The sequence below is a fragment of the Macrotis lagotis genome, chromosome X (assembly GCF_037893015.1).
Source record: "Macrotis lagotis isolate mMagLag1 chromosome X, bilby.v1.9.chrom.fasta, whole genome shotgun sequence".
Taxonomy (NCBI): Eukaryota; Metazoa; Chordata; class Mammalia; order Peramelemorphia; family Peramelidae; genus Macrotis; species Macrotis lagotis.
In genome coordinates this window covers 460,236,760-460,254,217 of record NC_133666.1, presented here as the reverse complement: position 1 = coordinate 460,254,217, position 17,458 = coordinate 460,236,760, and positions in this window count along the sequence as shown.

The following is a 17,458-nucleotide window of genomic DNA, read 5'->3' as shown; positions in this document are numbered from 1 at the left end:
TGAACAGACCTGCTATCTGCTAATATGACCTGAAGCCTCCCTAATTTGATAAGGCCTGCGTACCTGCCAGGATCCATCTGGATGATAGTTCCTAGAGTCCAGGTTGATTCCTCTACCAAGATAAGGCCTCAAAATAGGACTTTAGTTTTTCTAAACTTAAAAAAAATGCTCCTGATTTCCTAATCCTCACCACCCCTATTAGTTTAATATATTTAAATTATCCAAACTCCTGGCTGGAAGAAAAAATTCTTAAAAAACATGAAAGCTTATGTTTGTGGTTTCTCTCCAAGCCACTTCTCCCTCTATAGAACACAGGTGTAATCTATATGTGTAGATATGTGCCACCACAAACAATATATTATCATTATGCTCCCCAAAACCAAATCATTTTGGAAAATACCGATTTAGGGCAAGCTTTAAAAAAAAAAACCAGAGAATCTAATCATCTCTGAAGCCAACTCCAGGTCTGAGCAAACCTGGAGGCGGCTTTAGCCCCATCTTTTATGTAACTCCCACAACAAAGATTCCAAAAGTTGAACCGGGAGTAAGCTTAGCCCCAGGGTGTGGGAGGGCAGGCTTTCTGTCCAACTAGCCAGGGATTGGTTCATGCATCAATGCAGGTTCTCTGTGCATCCGAGTACAAACATAGCCCACACCCTCAAAAAAAAAGCAGGGGGATGGGGTGGGATGAGGTGGAGGGAGTAAGAGGCCCCTACATGCTGAAGCTGTATCTTTTTTTCTTTTTTGCCACATCAATGGACTGAATTGACCATAGCCATCCATAATAGAATTAAAAAAAAAAAAAAAAAAACAACCATAGCACACTGAGGAGTGTTTGGTCAGACTGCAGGAAACAACTTAGTATTTTAAAAGGTAGGCTTTTGTCTGCAGCCCTACATTCACCTAGGGGCCCCATTTGAAACACTGCCCCCCCCCAAAAAAAATTCAAAAAGCTAGTTGTTCTACAGCTTGGAAGTCCCAGGGTTGGCTCGGTTGACCGATTGACATTCTAGAATGAACTGCTTCATTTCTATCAGTCAGATTACCGCTGGTAGCTTCATACTAAATTAACTTTTCTCCACAAAATTTTGAATTGGTCTTAAATGCCTACTTTAACTATACACTAATACAAAGACAGAAAGAAAACTGTCCCTGCCTTCAAGGACCTAATATTCCAGATGGAAATTCCTGCTCTTTTGATCCTCTACAGAGTATTACAGGTTTATTATAGATTTTCAGATTGGTGGGGTGGGAAGGGATAGTGTTTACCAGGAGGAACCCTTTATGATTCAAGTTTTTAAAATAAGGAAAGCTTCCCACCCCCACTCTCATTTTGGTGTTAGTTCAAATATCTTTATTAAGTGAAATAATCTTTGCTAAGTCAGGCATCCTTTGGAATTCCATCCAAGAATGTGACTTTTCCATGAGGAAGTGAACAATGTTCCTCCCCACCACCCCTGTGGGGCATTGTTTTGTGTTGTGTTGTTCTAACCAGGGGGATTCCTGACAAATAAATTGTTTTCTGCAACAGACTCTACCTATCTATACCTGTCCTTCATTTTCAAAAAGCACTGATCTCTGAACAGGAGTCTTTCTTTCTCAAGGACAGTGGGAGAGTACACTTTCTGGCCACCGGCCACTGACCGGTAGATCTAGGCAGCTTTCAGAGGGACAGGAAGACAGCCTTTTCCTGGTTGATGGAACACACCTCTATGCCATCCTCTGTGGGTTGTCCCAGAGGACAAATTCAAATGCATTTCTGGAAATGCTTTTGAACTGGTTCTCTGTCTCTTTATCTCTGTCTCTCTGTTTGTCTATCTGTCTGTCTGTCTCTCTTACACACACACACACACACACACACACACACACAGAGACAGAGAGAGAGAGAGAGAGAGAGAGAGAGAGAGAGAGAGAGAGAGAGAGAGATCTCCGTTCTATTTAGAAAAGCACTCCCATAGACTTGAGTAGGCAGGCAGGCAACTACATACAGTTTCCCAAGGTCTGGTTAATGTTTCAGCCCCTGTTCAGGAAAACCTGCACTTTGATCTTATACTGTGCTACTGGCAAAGCTGCAGCTTTCAGATATTTCTGTCTAACTCTTGTATTTCAGGGTTAATGCAATTAAGGACTGTTGAATATGAAGGAAGGGGAAAAGTTGATCCCTTCAGTCTCTAAAGCTCTACTAGGCTGACCTGTCTAGAGGACAGTCTGGCTAATCGAACGTATCTCTGCCGGTGTTTATAGATCCCAGGTGCATTTACATATGACAGGAAGTGGGGATGCCAGATTTAGCCCCAGCTGTCATGGGCAGCCACTGACAGCCAGGGACAAGTCTCTTGTTCCCCTTGCAACAAAAGGCTTTCTATAAACTTAGAGTCTAGAGAGACTATCAGAACATGTCAGCAAGGAAAGACTTAGATATATAATATATATTACATATAGCACATACAGATATCTATAGCATACTTCTCTATAATTTACAAATAATTGAAATCTATGCTTCTATTTGAATAACTATAGCCCTACATTAATAATTGCTCAATATAAGCCAACTTTTCTAGATTGCTACAAGGCCTTAAGAAACCACTCTTAAACAGTTAGTTACCTAAGAAGACTGGTTGAATGTTTACCTAATCCTTTTTTTTTTCAGCTTAAGGGTTAGTGATTCAGGTTCTACAATGGCATAAAATCTCTCAGGTTGTAATACTGTTATTTTAATTGCAATAATAGATTATATACCCAAAATGCTCTGGGGCATTTTTAACTCTCTGTCCCTCCCGGATAGTCAATCAGTTGTCATTTAGTAAATTTAATCTCTATTAGAGTTCTGATATGGGTCTAGTTCCACCCCTCACTAGTACTCTGAAGGTCAGGGCCTCTTTATCTTCCACCTAAATTATTCCAATGGCATCATAATAGGTTTCCTTGCATGTTCTCTCTCTCTGCCCCCCCTCCAGTTCATCTTCCATCTAGCTGCTAACATATTCCTTCCCAACTCATTAAACTCTAGAGTGTTTCTCTACTTCCTCAAAGATCAAACAGACTTTTTTAACTTTTGATTTTTTTAAAAATTTATTTTTTTAGGGGTGGCTAGGTGGCACAGTGAATAGAGCACTGGCCCTGAAGTCAGGAGCAACTGAGTTCAAATCCAGCCTCAGACAATTACCTAGATGTGTGGCTTTGGGCAAGTCACTTAACCCCATTTGCCTTGCAAAAACCTAAAAAAAAAAAAAAAAAATTATTTATTCTTCCAAATATATGCAAGAAAGTTTTCAACATTTTTTTATGATTCTGAGTTTCACATTTTTCTCTCTTCCTCTCTTCCTCCCTCCCTATGACAGAAAGCAATCTAATATAGGTTATATGTGCACAACTGTGTTAAACAGATTTACATATTAATCATGTTTTGAAAGAAGAATCAGAACAAAAAGAAAAAAAACATGAGAGGAAAAATAATACATATGACAAACTTTAAAAATTGGAAATAGTAAGCTTTGGTCTACATTCAGACTCTACAATTCTTTCTCTGGATATGGATGGTATTTTCCATCACAAGTCCTTTAGAATTGTCTTTGATTATCGTACTGCTGAGGAGAGCAAGTCCATCATAGTAGATCATCATCCAATGTTGCTGTTAATGTGTACAATGTTCTTCTGGTTCTCTCATTTCACTTAGCATCAGCCCATGCAAGTCTTTCCAGGTTTTTCTGAAGTCCTGTCTCTTGTGATTTCCTGTAGAACAATAGTATTCCATCTCAGTCATATACTACAATTTGTTCATCCATTCTCCAACTAATACATCCCTTCAATTTCCAATTCTTTGAAACTATGAAAATATAGATATTATTGTACCTGTAGCTTTTTTTTTACCCTTTCTTGTTATCTCTTTGGGATACAGACCTTGTAGTGGTAGCAAATACAGACTTTTAAATTTGGTATTTAAAATCCTTTATAATCAGGCTCTAGAATCAGGCAGCTGGGTGGTGTAGTGGATGGAGCACCAGCCCTGGAGTCAGGCGGACCTAAGATCAAATCCAGCTCAAATACTTAGACCTAGATTCGTGACTTGGGCAAGTCACTTAACCCCATTAACTAACAAAAACAAAACAAACAAACAAAAAGAAGAACCAGGCTCCATATACATTTTCAGATTCACTTTGCTTTACTTTCTTTAATTTATTAAATGACAAACTGGCTATCTTACAACTCTTCAGATGTCCTTCAGGCTGGAGTTGCACTCCCTTCTGACCCCTGCCTCTTATAATCTCTACTTCCCTACAGATTGCAGCTCATATTCTTCCTCCTACAAGATGTCTGGCCTGATCCATGCCCCTAACCACTCTCCTATCTCATATGTCTCCCCATCTCAAAACATATATGTATTTTGTACAACCTATTATATGTACATATTGTCTCACCCAAAGAGATGGACTAATTTACCTTTATAGCTCCAGTGTCATAGTTGGCATATAAGTGCTTGCTGAGTTAGTTAATTCTTGAAACAACTCTATCAGGTCAATAATATAAGGATTAGGGGGAAAAAAGCAATTAATTTCAAGGACGAGTTCAATCCCAGCTCTGGAATTTACAACACATGTGATTTTGGACAAATCACCTAATCACTTAACCTCAGTTTTCAAATCTACAAAAATGAAGAGGTTGACTACATGACCTCCAAAGAACCTCCCAATTTTAACTCTATGACTCTAAGTGGAGGAGCAGGTGTTATTACTATCATAGTAAGTTTAGAGTAGATAACTTCAAAGGTTCCTTCTAGCTGCAAATCAATAGTCTTTTGATAACAAATGTCAATGAAAACATTTGTATTACAAAAAGATATTGAGGTCCTAAATAATAACAATATTTAATATAACAAATATCAGCTCAACTGAAGAGTTTGAAATGCCACCTTGGTCCATACACTGGGATTTAATCTGAAAATGTTAATAAAAGTAGAAAAACAGATGTTGGGCCTCTTCCGAAGGGTCATTCCATTGATAAACTTTTGATCAGTTTCTGACTTTGAACAAAGACTTGAGTGAAAAGAACTTTCTTTTCTGAGACCAGTAGCTACAGCTATTGCACCTTCAGAAGCAGTTACAGGATCAAATTGCCACATGTTTTTTCCTAAGATGATGGGGTTAAACATTAGGCTGGAAGCATTGCTAGTTCCAGAATCTTTAGGATAAGGGTTCTGGACTGTCTCCTTCAGGATCTGAGAGAAGATGGTGGGCAAGGTGGTGCTGGTGGTTTGACTTGTTGAGGCTTATCTCTCAGGACTCAAAACTGCAAGAATTCTTAGCTTCTCACAGTACTTCTTGCATATAATATACAATTCAGTCAAATTAGACTAGCAGTTATTCCCTAATCTCTATCAGCTCTTTTCCTTCACCATATTTGTGTTCAGGTTATTCTCTGAGTCACATTTCCATTTTTTTAAAAATTACTATTCGTTCTCAAGGTCTAGCTCAACTCTCTCAAATAAAACTTTCACTTATTCCTCTGGATGAAAATGATCCTTCTCAAATTTCCTGGGGCCCTTTGATAAATCTTTTATTTGTCCTTTTATCACCTTTTATATTGCCACACTTATATATCTAATTCCTCCTATCAGACTACAAACTCCTAGAGGATAGGGCCTTTTTTTTGGTCTTTGTATTCCCAGAACCCAGTGCTTTAAGTATAGGAGGCTCTTGGTAAATGTTTACAGAAGTGGAGTTCAGGATATGTAATTTGTATTGGGTAACTAGAGAGATAAATTTGGCATGTGATACAGCCATGGGTTCAAATCCCATCTCTGTTTGCTTACAAATCCCTTGATTCAGACAAATCCCTTGACATCTCTAGCCTTCAGTTTCCTCATCTGCAAGATGATGGTTTCAGACTGAGTGATCTCTAAATTCCCTTCTAGTTCTAAATCTGTAATCCTATGAATGTTCTACAAATAATAAAAATGAATTTCTATAGAGTCAACAAAATGAACCTCTCTCTTAACTTTAGTTCAACCAGTTTCTTCTCAGTTTTAGGCAGATTGTGCCCGTGGAAGGTGCCAGGCTCATGCCTTTGGGGTAACACCAGACTTCCTGGGTCACCTATGGACTCATCAAAGTCTGACTGGAGGGCATCGGAGGTGAAGGGTTAACTTGGTAGACGCCAGCAGAGGGCAGCCTAGTTCTAGCTGAGCAAAGTTGACCGGGAACTGTTGGGGCAGCCAGCTGGATCACAGGGAAGGGAGGCCTTGGCAGTGCCCAACCCCTAGGGAGCCTAGGATTAGAAGAGGGAAAGGAAAGAAACTTGGGATAGCCCGGGGAAACAGGCTACTGAAAGTACCAGATCCAAGGATGCAGAGCCTCGGGAGGTGCCACCTCTACCCCGGTCTCTTGCCTCTCTTTGTATTCTCAGAGCTTAGTAGGCACTTAATAAATGCTCACTTCCTGACTAAGCAGTGTGATGGATGAAAGGCTTACTGGAAAGAGACTTGGAATTATATTCAAAAGAACCACAAGGGTTCCACCAGCTGGATGACCCTGGGCAAGTCCCTTAAAAAAATCCGTGAGCCTCAGTTTCCTCAGCTGTAAAAATGGGAATGATAATAGCACCCTACCCCTCTGGGTTAGGGTGAGGTTCAAATGGGGTAATTTTCTAAGTGTTCTGTAAATGGTAGCTGTTATATAAATGGAAGGCATTATTATTAACTCTGAGGTTTGTTCACTGCTGAGAAGAATAGGTAAGAGGTAAGGTCAAATAGGTTATAAGCTCCTTCTGATCTATTCAAGAATTCTCTCTAGGATCCTGGAATAGGAGAACTCAACCACAATCCATATCTCCTTCCTCCAGAACTTAGTAGTTAGAATGTAGGGTCCTTGAGACCTGGCCTCTGTCCTGGGTTCTTGGTTCTTCTTCCTCTATACTACTTCACTTGGTGATTTCCTAAGTTCCAATACATTCAGCTATCATTTCTTATACTCGTTTTTGTTTGTTTATTTGGGTTTTGCAAGGCAATGGGGTTAAGTGACTTGCCCAAGGTCACACAGTTAGTGTCTGAGGTCAAATTTGAACTCAGGTCCTCTGGACTCCAGGGCCACTCTACCACCTAGATGCCCTCTTATGCTTTTATTGGACAATTCTCAAATATGTATCTTTCCAGCTTTAAGCACATTCCTGACTTCCAGACTTGCACTTCTAATTGGCCTATTGGACATTTTGAACAGGTGACTCTTAGACATCTAAACATCAACATGTCCAAAACTGAACTCATTAACCTTCCCTTCAAAAACTTCTCCTCTTCCTAACTTGCCTAAATCTGTGGAGGGTACCCATACTGTCTCTCATCTCCAATATCCAATTAGTTATCAATCCTGTTATTTCTACTTCCTTAATATCTCCTAGTTGTCTTCTCTCTGGTCCAGGTTCTGATCACTTCATTCCTGAACTAATGAAACAACCTTTCCTGGTTGGTCCCCTGGCTTTGCCTCTCCCTACTATCGTCTTTCCTCCTCTCAGTTGTCAAAAAGGATCTTCCTAAAGAGTGACCAAGATTGACCATGTAACCACCTTTTTTTAAATGAATGAACTCCAGTGGTTTTCCATCACCTCTAGGATCAAATATAAAATTTCCCTTACTTCTCCAGTTTTTTTCACCTTATTCATCCTCCTTCCTCCTGCCCAGGTGACAGTGATCTCCCAACTCTTCCCTGTATCTCAACTATACATCTTCATCAACTATCCCCTATGCCTGGAATTCTCTCCCTCCTCCTCTCTGCTGCTTCCCTGACTTCCCTCTAGTACCAGCTAAAATCTCACCTTCAAGCAAGGAACATTTCCTGATTCCCCTTTCCCTTTGTTGATTATCTTCAATATGATCATATATTGATATATTATATATAGCTTATACTGTGTGTGTGTGTGTGTATATACACTAAATACAAATTATACATATAATTTGTATTTAGTTGTTTGCAGATTGTTTCTCTCATCAGAAGGTAAGCTCCTATCTTTTACCTTTCTTTGTATCCCTCAGTATTTTAACACAATCGGACACATACCAGATGGTTAATAATGCTTTTTGTGTTCTTTCATTCACAGGATGGGGAAAGAATTACCCCACTGAAGAAGAGAATTAGCATACTTAGATTTTCTTCAGGGGAGAAAAACCAAACCACAAGTCAGGGTTAAATGGGGATTTTCATGTAACCCAGTAGAGCCTAAGACTCAGAAGACCTATCTCCTAACAAAATAAGCCTGGCTCCTAGAATGTGGCTCATCCCCTCAGGGAATGAGCATTTATATAGCTAAATAATTCTTAAAAAGGCTAAAAAAGATATTATTATTATTATTATTATCCTCCTTTTACAGATGAGTTAAACATAGGTTATGTGACTTACCCAGGGTCACACAGCCAGTATGTATTAGAAAATGGATTTGACCTCAGATCTTCTGACTCCAAGACCAGTGCATTATCCATCAACAGGAACATAGTGGCAAGGAAGCTGTCCTGGAATTCATCCAGGAAGGGTGTCAAAAGAATGAAATTAACTGAGCACCCAAATGGATAACTGAGAATTAACTCTATTTCTGTTGATGTTATGTCATATTTCCTGTTCTCCCCCATGATCTAATAAATTCACTGAGGCTAAAAGCTATGTCTAATCTTGAAATCATACTCCCTTTGGTCTAGAATATATCCTTAGCTCTCAGTCAATAAATATTATGGAATGTCTGATGAGTAATGAAAGGTAGAGGAGGAGTTGTTTCAGAACCCAGTCACACTCAGTAACTAGCCAAAGCAAAGAAATGAGTGAAGTCATTTTCAAAATTTTAATTTTATTTTTCATTGAACAAAAAAAGAAAAAAGAAAGCAAGCACAAGTATGCATAATTAAACAAAGCAAATTTCCACATGGCCATGTCTAAAATATACCTCGGAATTTATACTTTGTTCTTGTTACTAAAGGACTTGATCTCATGCTGAGTTAGCCTTATTGCCTGCCCTTGTAGCCCACAGGAAGAGACACTTTAAAAAAATCTTTTAGTTTAAACACAAACTTATGAAACATCTCATTCCATAGTACTGTAAATTCCCAGTTTGAAACTAAAATATTACTGTCATTTGGAATAGAAGTAAAGAGTTGAGATAGTCTAGAAATCTTAAAATTGAGAAATATTTTGGCATCTTTCCCTGTTTTAGGGGAAGTATGTTAGCTGTATTATTTTCATTGAAATAACAAAGCACTTTCTACTAGTTGTAGTTCAATGTCAGGCCCCACAACAGGAGAGCCTGTAGAGATTTTCTGGCTATTTAACCCATAGTCATTTTCCATTTATGACAGAACTGTCTTGCCAAATGCCTTCTTCACCTCCTAACAAATCCAAGTTACTATTTGAAAGGACTATAACCAGAAAAAAAAAGAAATCTCCATTCACCACCTACACTTATATAGAATATCAAACTCAAGGCTGTGTCCATTAGATTATGTCCCGTCTTAAGGGAAATGATGGGGCAGCTAGGAGGCTAATTGTGTGAAGGAACTGGGTAATTCACTTCACCCCATTTGTCTCAATTTCCTCATCTGAAAAAAAGAATTAGGGTTTTTTGGGGGGGGGATTTTTTCTTTCTTTATTTTCTTTTATTTTTTTATCCTCATTTTGTACAAATGTTTTTTTTACATTAATAAAATATTCTTGTTTAAGAGTAAATGAAATACCCCCGCCCCCACTGTGAATATAGACTTGCTTGAGCAATAAAGGGGGAGAGAAAAAAATTAAAATAAAAAAAAACCCTAAAAAAAAAAGAATTAGAGAAGGAAATGGCAAATTTCCTCCAGTATCTTTGCCAAGAATGAGATCACAAAGAAAAATGACCAAAAGAATGGAGCTACTAGCACTGGTCAAGGGTTAAGTTTGGTGCTCCAGTCAGATTCCTGTGATCAGTAGTGAGTCTCCAATGTATAAGAATGCAGATGAGTTCTGTTGAACTTACCTTCAGGAAACAAAACAGTTAACAATTTGAAGGATACTCTCATTCTAGTTTTTTCATTCAAGTGACTTTCAAGTTGACTTTTCAAGTCAACCTCTAAATAGTTGCAAAAAAATAAATAAATAAAAGCACTAATAGCCAGCATTTAAATACACACACACACATGCATTTGTACCTTTCAGATAGGAACACCCTCTTTCAGTACAGATTGTCATCTGTTTGCATCTTTTCTTCCTATTCATTTCCCGTCTATGTTCTCCTATAAGTTCTCAATACTGAACCTAGAGGCCTTCCTCTGAATCATAGAATCTCAGTATCTAAGAGCTAGGGAAGCCAAAGAGTTCAACCCAAATCTGAAAAACCCATGCCCTTCATGACATGCCAGTGGACATCTAGTCTTGGCTTGATGGGGAGACAGAACACAAGTCTTTAGAGATGGGACTTTTTGCTTTTGGACAGCTCCAATTGTTAGAAAGGTTTCCTTGACGTCATGTCTAAGTTGGCCCTATTGCAACTCCCACCCATCGTTCCTGAGTCTTACAGAGCCAAGAACAACTCTAATCCTTCCGCATGACAACCTTTCGAATTCTTGGCAATAGCTAGTCTGTCCCTGTTAAGTGATTTTTCCCCCTTAGGCTAAACTCCTCTGGATCCTTTCACCTATTTTTATATGACATAATCTCAAGACCTTTCACAATCCTGTTTGCCTAGAATTCATTCCAATTTACCACAATCCTTCCTTAAGGTGAATATAGAACAGACAAGGGCAAAATACGTCTATCACATACCTAGTCCTGGAGAGTATACCTCAAATTGACTTTTTTAGCTACCATGTCAAACTGTTGCCTCATAGTCAGCTTTATTCAGATTAACTCCTATCCAACCACACCTCCCTTGCCTGGGAAACCGAATTTTCTGAACCTAAATATAACACTCCTTTAAATTTATGGGCTTATCAAATTCAGTAGCATTAATGCTATTTTAATTAATTTGTTAAATTAATTATTATTAAATAAATTGTATTATGTAAATGAAATTACTTTTAGTTTAAAATAGCATTAATGCTATTTTTCTTCTTACTATGGTCTCCAGATTGATGGAGATTATATAGGCAGTTTTCTGCTAGGTGCCCCAAAGCTCTGTTGATCAGATTTTCAAAACTTCAGGTAAAAACAGTTTTACCAATCAATTAACAGCTATTTATCAAGGTGCTCTGTTGGTATGTCTATCCCTAGTCATGAGCCCAAAATTCCTATACTTAAACTGTGGTCCACAAATCCAAATCTTGGACTCTTGATACCATTTTCCTAACAAGATTTTTATCATTGGTGGTGATGAAAATACCACCTGTGCTTCTAAAATATGTAATTCTTCATAATGGTATTTACTTTATATTCTGGGAATTTATCAGAAATGGATAGTCAACATCATGTTTAATGAGTCTTAGGAGCTTCTCTGTCACATCCTGAATGAAGATGTTTTATCCTTCTTAGATAATATCTTTTATATACTATTTCTTCAGCACAAGTCACTGTTGGTGATGTCATTCCATATCTACCACGTGTTTCTTCAATGCCCTTGAGACACCTCAATTCACTGGAGATTAAGGTGTTTCATACTCATGACCATGTAGCATCATCTGAAGAATGATAGTGCTTAAAAAAAAAGTTTTATCAGGGCTGTGATGTAAAACAAAACCATTAATAACACATATTTTCATTATTTATTTATTTAAGGCAATAGGGTTAAGTGACTTGCCCAAGGTCACATAGCCAGGTAATAATTAAGTGCCTGAGGCCAGATTTAAAATTAGGTCCTCCTGACTCCAAGGTCAGTGCTCTATCCACTGTGCCACCTAGCTGCCCCCAAAAACTCATATTGTTAGAAAAAAATGTTTTTATAGTAATGTGAAAGTTGGTTTTTGAGTCAGTAATTCAATCAATAACTCAACATGCAACAGGGCCTATTATGTTCTAGGCATATGCTGGGCACCAAGACATACAAGAAAAAAATGGAACACTTCCTACCTCTTAGGAACTTATATTCTGTTGGGGGATACAATAAGAACACCAATACATGTAAAATAAATATAATTTTAATAGGTAGAAAATAATCAATACAAGGAAGTTTAATATAATGGTATTTGGAAGGGAGGCCAATGAACTCTTTTTTTTTGTTAAAACAGATATTTTTTTCTTCCAATCCTTAAACTCTTGCCCTGTTTAGATGGTGAAGAATTTGAAAATTAATCTCTCTATACTTTCTTTTTAAGTTTGTTTTTTTTTTTTGCAAGGCAATGGGGTTAAGTGGCTTGCCCAAGGCCACACAGCTAGGTAATCATTAAGTGTCTGAGGTCAAATTTGAACTCAAATACTCCTGACTCCAGGGCCTGTGCTCTATCCACTGTGCCACCTAGCTGCCCCTCTCTATACTTTCAAAATTCACCTCCAGCACCAATTTCTTTCCTCTGAATTTAGTCTGGTTTAACTCTTCTTCCAATCTTTGTTTTCTAAAGTGTCATTTCAATTTCTTTAAAAAGAAAAAAGGCAAATCTTTTTATATGCATTTATAATAGATATGGTATCATACCATTATTTATTGGTGCAGTTCTGAAGGTCATTAAGTATATCCTGAATCACACATTGTTGGGACTTTTCCAAATAAGGGTCTAAATCCCTTATGCTGTTGTCCTTCAGGGAGGTGATACCAAGACAAACAAATGAATTGGATTTGAGTGAGGGGGTACTATGCTAAGTCACCAGTCTCACTTTCTCCTCCAGAGCCATCTGGGTCTAATGACCAGATATAGAGGATGACTGGAGATGGCAAGGCAAGGCAAGCAGGGTTAAGTGACATGCCCAAGGTCACACAGCTAGTAAGTGTATGAGGTCAGATTTGAACTTAAGTCCTCCTGACTTCATAGCCAGTGCTCTATCTACTGTACCACCTAACTGCCCTCTAAAGCTCTTATTTTACAGGTGAAGACACTATAAGATACTATAACCTAGAAAGATTCAAGAATTTGTCCTAGGTTATAGTATTATCATTTGGTGCAGTTCTGAAAACCATTAAGTAGATCATGAGTTATATATTACTGGGACCTATTCAAATAAGGGTCTAAATTCTTTATTTTACAGATAAAGACACCATAAGCTAGAAAGATCCAGGAATTTGTTCTAGGTTACTTACCATATTGGTGATGGAGTCTGTTCTAGATTCAAGTTTCTCACTTCCAGAAGTTTGATGCATGTTCTTCTTGTCCTAGACTTGGAGTCAGGAGATTTTGACTGGAGTCCTAGCTCTGCAATTTTCTTGCTTTGTGACCTTAGGGAAAATCACTTAATTTCTCAACTGTGAAACTCAGAATAATATTTGCATCATTTACCTTACAGGATTGTTGAGAGGATCAAATGAAGCATTATAGGTAAAGTGCTTTGTAAAGAGCAAAGCCTATTTAAATGACCAAAAGAAATAAGGCATATAAATAAGCTACACAAACTTAAAATGTCATATAAAAGTATATTAGCTATTATTATTTTTGTTATTGTTCTATCATATTGCATAGATATACACAAGTGATTATATGTAAACACATACCTGTCACATGCATATACACACATACAGAAAATATACAAACATTTATATTTGTCTGTATATGTATATATCTCCCAAGTTCATTGGTATGGAACTTTCACTGGTGGAGACCAGTGCATGAGGCACAGGGTAGTCAAATCTTCAATCTTTTGAAGTTTCTTCAGTTGCTTCAGACTTCAGGATGCTTTTGGCTTCCACTTTTAAGAGAAAACATAGAAGATACCAACCCCATTTCAGATTGCTGAAGGAAAAACTCTGGGAAGAAGCTGATGTAAGAGGAGTTGGTAGTCTCCCTCATTGCCCTATTTATTTAGACTTTAGGAAGATTCTCCCCCACCCCCCCCAGTACTCTCTTTTAGTTGAGTCGTTACCTCTCACCTCTCACCGGATGGAAGAGCTCCTCTCTGTATTATCCTGTATATCTTCTCCTGTGCATACCTTCTATGATTTCTGTTTTGCTATTGATTTGAATGGGTTTCTTTGCTACTTCCTATGAGTGTTCATTATGGACCTGGTTTTTGGTGGGAAAGTAGTAAAACTTTGGATATAAACATTAGGGTCTTTGCTTCTCCCAATTAAAAAGAAAAGAAAACAAAAAGAAAAGAAAACCAAAATAATGATCAAAAGTTAACTGAACCTGAAAACTACATCCTCTAGACTAACAATATTTAATGGAGCAGATAGATATAATTCTGGTCCCACAGCAGACTGTCTCTCTGAGAAGAGCAATGGACAAGCTTTTTCTCCAGGTAGAAAATAAAGCTTTCTTTGGAGAAGGATGGTGGGACAAGAGGTTAGGGATTACAATAAAAAAAGTAATTCTGCTTCTCTTTAATTAGGCTAGAACCTAATCTACAAGGGCATGGATTCTTAATCTCTGTTGTGTCAAAGACCTCTTCTTTAGTCTGCTGAAGCCTATGGACTTCTCCAAATAAAATACAATACAAAACTACAAAGGAAACCAGTTATATTGAAATACAGAAATCAACAAATAAATATTTTTTACTTTTAAATTTAATATTTAGATATTTTTAAAAGTTCACAGACCCCAGGTTAATATCCCCCTGAACCAAGAACTATTCTTATAAGCTCACCATCCTTCCAATCCCCACTTGCTTGTGTCAGGTCTGTCCCACCTCATTTAAAGCTGACCTCATTGAACCCAAATGAATTGTTAAAGACATATATGATGTAGAATGACAGTGATGTCAAACTCCAATTGAAATGAGGTCACTAAATTGTACCTTTTTCCCTTCCAGTTATATATAGACTTAAATATTAATGGCATTTTTTTTTTATCAATTTTGTTAAATGTTTCCTATTCTGTAGCACTAAAGATTGTGAACATCCTTACCAGATGATTCACTAACTATGGAATTGGGGATGGGAGGAAAATCAAACAGCCTCTGAAATCAGTTTCCTCATCTATAAAATAAGCTGATTGTCTCAGCTGATCTTGAAGGTGCTTTTCAGCCCTAAAAAGTCACCATTCTACAATTCTAAATTAGCCTTCAGGAGTGGGGGCACTATCTGAACAACAAAGGCCAGGAAAATGGCAAAATGTTAACTAAAGAAGACCTTCACTCTCTCCCCCAAAAGAATAGGAAAAATAGCAGTATTGGCCTCTTCATGGCTAAGAAACAAACCAAAGGGAGAAGAGTTAAGGGAGGTCCTGGCAGGAGGAAATGGGTGAGGAGAAACGTCTTTTAAATCCATGTAGACTTGGACTGATACACTGCATCTACATAATCCTAATGAGTTTTGACTCCAGCCAAAATTCTTATAAAATTAAAAAAGTGGCAGTTGCTTTTTTTTAAGTTTGTTTGGAACTAGGACTTGGGATCTATCAGATAAAACATCTTGAGTTAGCTATTAGATGTAGCTGCCTTTTAACCAGTTGAGCAGGTTACTTAATGTTGTTATGCACTCGTTCTGCACCGATTCCCTTGGTATCTGGACTCTCTGGCCCTGCATTTGGGCAAGGTCTCCCTTTGGTGGTGAATATTGGCCAGATGTCCCCAGCTAGTTTCCTTCTCCATCCCATCATTCCTGTCCTAGCTGGAGTAATCTTCCTAATGCACATCTATTCATGTCACACCTCTGTTCAAAAACCTTCAGTGGCTATTCCTTACTGAAAAAAAATATAAACACCACAGACTCAAATTTAAAGCTTGCCAATATGGTTTCAACTGACATTTCCTGCCCTAATTCATTCTATGTTCTTGGCAAGCAGGGCTGGTCCTAGTTCGCCAATCTTGCCTCAGGTGGTCCTTTCTTGATGTAATGCATCACCCATGCTCAGAATTATTTTTTTCCAAATCTTCACCTATTCAAATCCTTGCCTCCCTTGAAAAGCCCAGCTCACGTGACACCTCCTCACCTGCCTACAACCTTCCCTTCCTCCATGCCTTTTCAGAGATCTTCCTTCCTCATGCCATTCTGTTTGACTCTTATATTTTTAACTTGCATAATAATTTGTATAGTCTTAAAGCTGTAAGTCTAAACTCCCTGAGGGCAGATATTTTGATCTATCCTCTAGCACATATTTTGACTGTAGAAGGTGCTTAATCAGCGATTGATATGTACTGGACCAGATGAAAATTCATTCCCAAGTACCACATCCATGAGCATAATAGGGAAAGTAGTTCTGAGATAATAGTAGTAATACACTTACCTTATGCTAAGCATTTTATAAATATTGCATTTTATTCTCACAAAGTCCTAGGAAGTAGTTATTGTTATCCCGATTTTACAGTTGAGGAAATTGAGGTAGATATTAATTTGACTTGCCCAAGGTCTCATGGCTAGTATCTGAGTGTTAGAGCCTCCTGAATCCAGGCACAGTGCTCTACCAACTAGATTCCAGTATTGTATATAGATTGATAGCACTTTGGATCAAGTTGATCTATGTTCAATTATGCTTCTTAAAGCTATTAGCATTTTACCCTGGGCAAGTCACTCTAAACTTAAAATGGATTCATTCATTCATAACACTATGATCTGTACCTACTATAGTATCTAGTTACCTATAACCTAGTTCTCACAGGTTCAAATAAGAATCCATGTGTCTCTATATGACTGTGAAATTATATGCATCATTAAATGATCCCTTAAGAGCTTAAACATTTAAATGGACTTCCCCCCCCAAGATTGGTTTGCTCTCAGTTACTTCCAGGACTGGCCTTTAGGTATGAATTTCCATATCTTTCCAACTCCTTTGTCAGTCATGATCCCCATTTTGCAAGGCCTCAGAATTACAAAAGAAAGTAATCCCTCCACAGTGTGGATATTTTGACACTCCCTGTAAAACCAATTATACTTAAAGCTTATGGCCTTGAGGAGAGTGTGGACAGGCCTTCCAGAGAAAGGCTGTTCTCTGACCCTAGTGGAGCAGGCAGAGAAACAGGAAGAAACTGAGATTAGAGTCTGGCTCTTAGTTCTTTTGATGTTTCCCTGAGCCAACCTCTATGGACACAGGCAAGGCCTTACAGAAGCTGAGGAGCTCTGATCAAAGGTACCTCAACAGACTTCAAATTAACAGCCAGACTGTGAAAAACAGAGCAGCACCTGCCTGCTAATAGCAATACATTTCACCTGATAAGGCTAATCTTTTAGTTAAATTTGAAAGTAGCACCCCTTTTATGAAACTAAAACTAGCTATTCTGGCCCCTGTGGCTGATCACAGCAGGGAAAATGCTGGTTTCCTTCCTTTGGACTGATCCTTGGGTAACAGTCCTATTTGTTTTAGACCTGATCATTAACTGTGAAGCAAAAAACAATTATCTTTGGTCCTAAAAGATGCTAACAACTCCTTTAGGATAAAGTAGGCTTAAGGACAGAAATAGATGAGGGAGAAGAGAATTTGAATATTTTCAACTTTTTAAAAAAA